Source organism: Mytilus californianus, unplaced genomic scaffold (genome assembly GCF_021869535.1).
Source record: "Mytilus californianus isolate M0D057914Y unplaced genomic scaffold, xbMytCali1.0.p SCAF_76, whole genome shotgun sequence".
Taxonomy (NCBI): domain Eukaryota; kingdom Metazoa; phylum Mollusca; class Bivalvia; order Mytilida; family Mytilidae; genus Mytilus; species Mytilus californianus.
This window is the reverse complement of record NW_026262730.1, coordinates 329094-337073: the sequence shown is the minus strand read 5'-3', so window position 1 is coordinate 337073 and position 7980 is coordinate 329094.

The window sequence follows — 7980 nt, the reverse complement described above, 5'->3', positions numbered from 1 at the left end:
TAACTAACTTACACCCCATTCTAAACTCTATATTTGTTAACATTGATTATTAAATGAAAGAAAAAACGATAGCATATTTATTGACAATATCAAACCATGATTTATAAAAATATTTTTTTTATTACACGAAACCCCACTAGTAACCTTACGGACGACATTTTGTGGCAAGTGTTGGATCTGGTAGAAGAGACTAAAGATAAAGGCAATACTATTACCCAAAGTAGTTACCTGTATCAGTTTAATAAAGGTAATCATAACTGTATTTTATATCTTACGATTTTATCAAAAACAAAAGCCCCCCCCCCCCCTCTTCTCGGGAATAAACAAACATTCGTATTCGAACATACTAAGGGATAGGTGTGTCTGCATTAGAAACCCGACTACCAGACACGCTCAACATAAAATATTTAATATAAAGATAGAGGAACACCCTTTTTGGGACAATCAGGGGCTGATCCAGCCGGGGGTTCCCAACTCAAGAAAAAAAAGGGGGGGGGGGGGTCCAACCATTCAAATGCATTGATCTTTTAAATAAAAGTCGGGTTCAACCCGCGGAAACCCCAACCCCGGATCGGCCACTGGGTAACCGGGGGTGGGGGTCCGGGAGTTATAATCCCAATTTTTTTAAAGATCAATGCTTTAGAATAGAGACATATGACTGGGATAAAAAAAAATTACCTTCAAGCGAAAGAGTATTTAAAGGATTATTTTTGTATTCCATATATTAAATGCTTATTGGAATTTCTTAAAATGTGTTTTTTTTTTAATATCATGAAACAATTTGTAGTGAACACTATTAGTACTTTCTTATGTTCATGCTATTTAAAAAATAATCAATTTCTATTGTTACGAATAACAATGGACTTTGTTTGCGGGATGTAGAAGCAGGGGTTTCCAGAAACCCCGCTCGTCACACCCTGTGGTCAAAATCCATTGTTATTCGTAACAATAGATCTATTCAATTTACACTTGTTTCAGAAATAGAAACTAAGAAGTATAACAATAGAACTGGGGTGTAATTCCATTTAAACTTAGTTCGAAGATAAGATTAATAAGGTATACGTATAGCATTCAAAAATGTCTACTCCCTATTTCGAAAAGTTCCCGTTTGAAATATATTTTAACACATGTTTGTATTGCAATAACATCTTTATAACATCTTTTTGAATCAAATATTTAATTTCTTCCGATTGGCAATGTCCTGATCCGTGCTAACGTAGCTTTTCATAAATTTGTGGTTTCAAAACAAAACAAAACCGGGTCCTATACTGAGACAAAACAGGGTCCTTGTGTAATAAACAACATTGACGAAACAGGGTCCTTCAATTTTGATATGACCCATTTTCTTTCGTTCCATGCACAGAAATGCAAATATTGAGGTGCTCATAGTGACTAGCCATGTAATCTCTGTGTTAATATCTTTCTTTCCGTACTTTTCTTTCCGTAAAATGTACACAATTTAGAAAGAAATTAAACAAATTCGTAGCAAGATTCACTCAATTCACCATTTTCATGTGCCTTTTTACTTATTTCTCCATTAATCTAGAACGGTTGTACAAAATATTACATCACACAATCGAAAATAGTTATATGTGTATGTTTATTCTTCAATGTCATTAAAAAACAAATAAATAAACAGAATTTCTACCTTTTCTCTGTCTGTTGATTGTCCGTCACCGTACCGGACATTAGATACTATCGAGTCCAAACATTTTTTGCCGGGGTAGTTTAGACACAGTGTTGTATATTGTATTTTTGTTGATGGAATACCCTCATGTACATGTGACCATCAGCACACAAGACAGGTGATTGGATAAATGTGATAGATTGTTACGCCTACATTAAACTGATGTCAAATCGAATTCCAGCAGAAACCTGTCAGTAAAAAAAAATATTGCAAGCGTGGATAAGGTAGAGATTTATTTGTGTATTCGATATTTGAAAAAAAAAGTTAGATAGTCACAATTCATTTCTATTTTTCAGGCGAATTTCATCAATTGTTTTTGCACTTCCTTTTTTAACAAAAAAGTATTAAAATATGAGCGTACTGCAAGTTTCTGAATTTTACAAGCATTTTATATAGCGACTTATGTTTTCCGGAACGTCATATTTTCAAATTTTCACAGACCTCTGAAAAAGTTAGATCATACAAGTTTCAAATGCCATGTGCTTAAAACACTACCAAATTAGATTTTTAAATTGTAAAAGATTAAGAATAGTTTTATATCTGTTCTAAAAAATCTTCTGAAATAAAACAAAACATATTTCTCTCTGTCTGAAAGCAATCGAAAGCAAATTTTCATTTTATTCTTTATCTATTTGCAAAAGACGAAGAACCCTCCTTAAACTGTAAATTATTAAACAGGCAGACTAACTTAAAAGGATGAAGTACAAGTGTGTTTCCATAAAGTAACTAATCCTTAATTCACAACCGTCAAAACTCTGGACTCATTTCTGATATTTACCTGAGAGATCATAAACTAAAAACAAAGTGGCAAAATTGAAAAAAAATATTTTTTTATTTTTTTGGAAGACGAGTAGCAAATTGAATAAGGAAATGTTATTGAAAGAGATTTTAGATATATGATAATTTTTGTAAGCAATGTGGCACAAAAACACATATAGAGTTACGTAGGTGAAAAAAATATATATTGATAGTCAATTTCGACTCTTTTATAAAGGATTAGAGGTCGAACACGACACACAATTCGTGATTTTCAATGTACACGATTTAAAATCGTTTTAAAACCGTTTCTACTTCTTCTACGGATTGCATTCCGCAGAACACATGCTTGGCTATGACCTTTCAGTGTTCAGCGAACAATATTACTTGATAATAAGGATGATTTCAACGGAAAAGAAGTTGTTAAAGTATGTAAGAGAAATATCTTGAAAAAAAAACACTTTTTAACACTTGTTAAATGAAGATGTGTTAAATTTGAATCATGCAAATGATAAAATAATTCTTAGCACCATGAAGCTGTCTAGGTACCAAGCCAATTTGAAAATTTATTATCTACACAATTATTTGTTCATTTAATACATTATTTTACAGAGTTAGTTTATGTATATATTAGTTCAAGATAAATACAAAATATGTTTTTTTAAATCAGTATTTTCTAATTCAAAGAAAACTAAATTGTGACTTTTTGCCTGTGACTATTTGTCCTGTGACTTTCTGTTCTACATTCTGTCCAACAACCCAACATGTTCATTCGAGATTGATATGCACTTCCTTTCCACAAGCACGCATTATTAATATATAAAGTTGGAACATAGGTCAATTTGGCTCGGATTCACAACAATTGTTCTCTATTTTTTTGTCGATACGTGCTCGCCGTATCAGACTAGAAGTCTAGAACAAATCAAAGCATATCAATGTCACCTGTATCTTTTCCTCGACTGAATGTTTTAGCAATATAAATAATGGATTCAATTGTACCTTAATGAATTGCATTTGATCTTAGTCTAAGTTTAATTTTCTGTTGAATCAGTTGAACATCTAAGTGGTCTTCGATGTGTAATATTTGACACTGGACATGAGTTGTGGAGCAATCCAATACATATAATGTATTTTATCAATCAAAATTAAAGACTTTTGAATGGAAAATATGGTACAAATCTATTTGATTTACTGAATTTGCATATTTTTTTTTTATCGAAGTGAAAATGTTATAAACTGCTCCCGGTTAATATAAATAAGAAGATGTGGTATGTATGCCAATGAAACAACTCTCCATCCAAGTCACAAAGTACAAAACAATTAATTATAGGTCCAAAGTACGGCCTCAACATGGACCTTTGGCTCACACCGAACAGCATGCTATAAAAGTCCCTAAAATGACTAGTGCAAAACATTCAAAATTGAAAACAAAAGTTTAATCTATAAATACGGTTATTTCGCTACGTTATTTTATAGATTTTTGGGCTATTCCGAAAAAGCAAGTAAGCGTCTTACTGTTTTTAAAATGAGAAGTAACACTGATGCTTTAAAACAAATCTGATACGAAACAGAAATATAAACCGTACACTGGATTTTATCAATTGTTTCTTAACTAGTGTTTGATATTTTTGTATAAGATGATTTATTCCTGTATAAGTTCTTGTTAAAATAATTATGACAAAAAAAAAATCAAGAGAATTATCGACATCGGTCTTTATAGGTACATAATGGTAAATATAAACTGTCAACTAAATTTTTTAAATATGCTTGTATATATTGTTGTTTTTATTCATTTTGAAAATAATGTTTTTTATGTAAATGTAATAATTTTACCCGGTTTATCCTTCTAAATGATAAAACATGGAACTTTATTCATTTTACGTCCATGGTTGGGTAATTATTTAGATAATTTATGACAATCCGTTTCGGTTGACTGTTTAGATAATTTGTTTATTGAAATGTAAATAACTTTCACCAAGCATCTGTCATCTGTTTAAAATTTTAAAATATAAAGTAAATTATATACTTGAAATATACATTTCCTGACCAAATATGGATAAGAACTATTATTTTACATTAGAAACAAAACAAAATTGAAAATTTAAGAACATTTTTTAGATATATTACTTATCATTCTATCTTTAGAGGCGGAATGAATAAATACAGGACTACTTTATGTCGGAAAGCACGACTGCAAAGTTTTTATGACTAACACATTTTCTCATATAACGAAATTAATGTTAAAGATTCTATCGAAAAAAAAAATGAATTGTTTTTAAAGTTTGCATACTTTATTTGTTAAAATAGATATACAGTCACATTAAAAGACCACAACAGAATGTCCTCCGAGCTATAGAGATTTTATTCATAAAGGGGGAGTAACCCCTGATTAAAACAGATAAAGTGTCGCCCGTTTTATTTAAAATATTTAAAGTCTTAACACGACTGAACACGATCTTACAGTAACTAAACAGACTTTTTACCTTTGATCTTATTTGATCTGAACGTGATCTAATCAAGTCTTATTTGAATGCTAGAAGAATCTGTCTTATTTATCTTGACATGACTGATCTGACTGAACACGATAAGTCGGAACAAAGACTGAAAGTCTAAACAGGTCTTAACGTTTTTCCCTAGCAGTAAATTAAGGCGATTAAGACTTGATCAGACCAAAATGACCGTTTCAGACTTAAATCTGGCTACTAGTGACATGATGTAGGTACAATGTAAATACAGTATGAACTTATTTTCTATTGTTATAGAAAAAAAATAGAATAAGAGATTTCCTTTAAGAGATGAAACTATTTGTTTATTCAATAAAGTTGTATGCATGTGAAAGCCATTACATCTTCAAGAGTACATTATGAGTATTATTTGACTATTAAATGCATAGTGTCTATTTCAAAAATTTCATAAAAACTATGATAACTTTTCATTCATTTCAGATAGTTTCTCAAACTTAATACCAAAAGCATTGTATATATGTCACATTAAACTGAAAATCATTATCATAATGTATACAATACTTTCTTGTGGTTTTCCATGATCCATAATAAATGTAGGAATATATCATACTGCTGATTTTCGTATGTTTATGTTGTACTGAAAAATTCTTTATTCCTTAACTTGTCTTTTATTTCACATATAACATGCAAAGAATATTCCTATATACATGTAAAATATTGTGAATTAAAATATATATATGCCAGTAAGTACATGCAGTTATAATACCAGCCTGAATTATAATTCTCACTCAGTTCACAGTTTTATGAAAATATCCAAAATTATCTCAATAACTGGCATATAATGAATAATGATATGACTATTTCCTTTTGTGTGTTGATCTTACAAGAAAGAAGTGCACAGTCATTTCCTCTGGTGTAATGCTTTTATTTCTTTGTCTTCAATGTTCCAGAGTCAGTTTTAACAGTAATGTAATCCTTCCTTTTGTTGTCATACTGAAAATTTCTTCATTCCAAAAGTGACATGTGACATGGCATGGGTTATTTCATATTCAACACTTATAGTTTTGTTATATGTTCTCAAGCTTTTATCTTTAAACCATTCATTTCACTTTTTTTATGCATAGATCTAAAACTATTCCCATATATGGTTATAAATTGTTTGACAATTTCCTTGTGTGTGTTGATCTTTAAAAGAAACAAGTGGTTACTCTTTTTTTCTGATTACTTTTTCCAATTTCAGAACTTAGTAAATACTTGTATAACACCATTGCCTCCAAGTCATCTGAATACATTTACTGAAAAAAAATATGTAAACATTTAGTGACATTTTAAAGTTATTGGTATTCATGTTATGATACAAATAGAAAACTTCAGTCAAAAGTGTGTGTTCCTAAATATTATTGAATTAAAAGTAAATTGACAAAAAGTTCTACCTTGATTTTAAATGAACTTTTAATTTATGAATTTTCTGTAAAAGTACAATGCAGTTTGTAAGCAAAACTTACTTCAATTGATATTTACCCATCAAAATGCTTTACCAATCAGTTATTAATTAAAATGACTTAATCAATATTGAGTGGGTGTGACTCAATAAAACAGACAACTTATATATACACCTAACCTGAGGGTCTGGATGGTGTTTACAGAATAGATAATGATCATTATAAATGGGAAAAAAGTGCAGAATTAAGGGCTAAAAAATTAAAGAATTAAAAAATGACTAATAATAAAAGAGAATAACTGGGTGTTAAAACACAAAGAATAGAGAATAATGAGCAAAATAGATAAAGAATATAGGAAATGGTATACAAAAAGAATAGAGAACTGAAGGACCCCCAGCAAGACTCATACATTATAATATTAATACTTACATTGTGTAGACCTCATATTTGATAGTATAGAAACTACACTCTTTAGGCATTAACATGTCAACTTATATGTGCCAGGTGTAAATCAATCTGTAAAAGAAGTTACAATAATTATTGAAAGGATTCAAACTAAATTTTATACACACCAGATTGTAAATAAACATAATTAAGATTGATGTGAATTGTTTTAAAACATGCTTGTCAAGATTTGAAAAGATCTGCACAAAGAAACATAGACTTCAGATACACATTTTTATAGTGAATCAATATTACAAAAAACATTTTATATAATCTAATGACTATAAACATAAGAAAAATGAACAAATTAATAAAGACAAAAATTTAATTGTACACTAAAAGGGATGATTTAAAATGATAGTATGATGACTATCAGATTTAAAACCATAAATGAAAAGTTGTTTATCAATTATGGCCATGATAATAAATAATACTTCTCACATATATATCATAACATCTCAAGTGCCTGCCTAAGCAATTTTATTAAATGCAGGCAAGCCATAGCCATTAGTATGATGCATGCACAGAGTCATATGTATGCATATATTTTTGATATTTTTGGGGTTTTTTTTTGTTATATATTATAAATTGGAATAAACACCTAAATAAGAAATGATTTTGCATGTGCAATCAGGGCAATCTGAAGATTCATGTTCAAATATACCTAATAAATCTCTAAAAAAAAATGTTTAGGTGTTTGGTTCTAGCATAAATTCAAATTATATGACATGCATACGAGGCAAATTAAGGGGAGAAAAGGGGGGGATTAAGGGGAAAGCTGGCGGGCATGGTGATCGGACTTTTTAAAAAATTCCACTCCTTACGTTGCATTGTTGTTGACCATTAAGAGCCCATATTTAAAAATATTAGACCCGCATCTGTGCATGGCATGTCAGTCTACAAAATGTCAACATAAAGTAATTTAGTCAATGGTCAATGAGGATATGATTGGTTATAAGCGAGTAAAATAGTGTTAACGTGCATAACTCATTTATAAGAAGTTTTTCTATACAGTATACAAACTGCCCTCATCATGTTGACAGTGAAACGTGTAATGAATAACCGTAATGAATAACCCCATTTTTAAGTAAACAATGCGACTATCTTTACACACTATAGCTTCATTCATACTCAATCGTGAATGAAATGAATATTGACGGTGCTCGGCAGTAGAGGGCTAAAATAA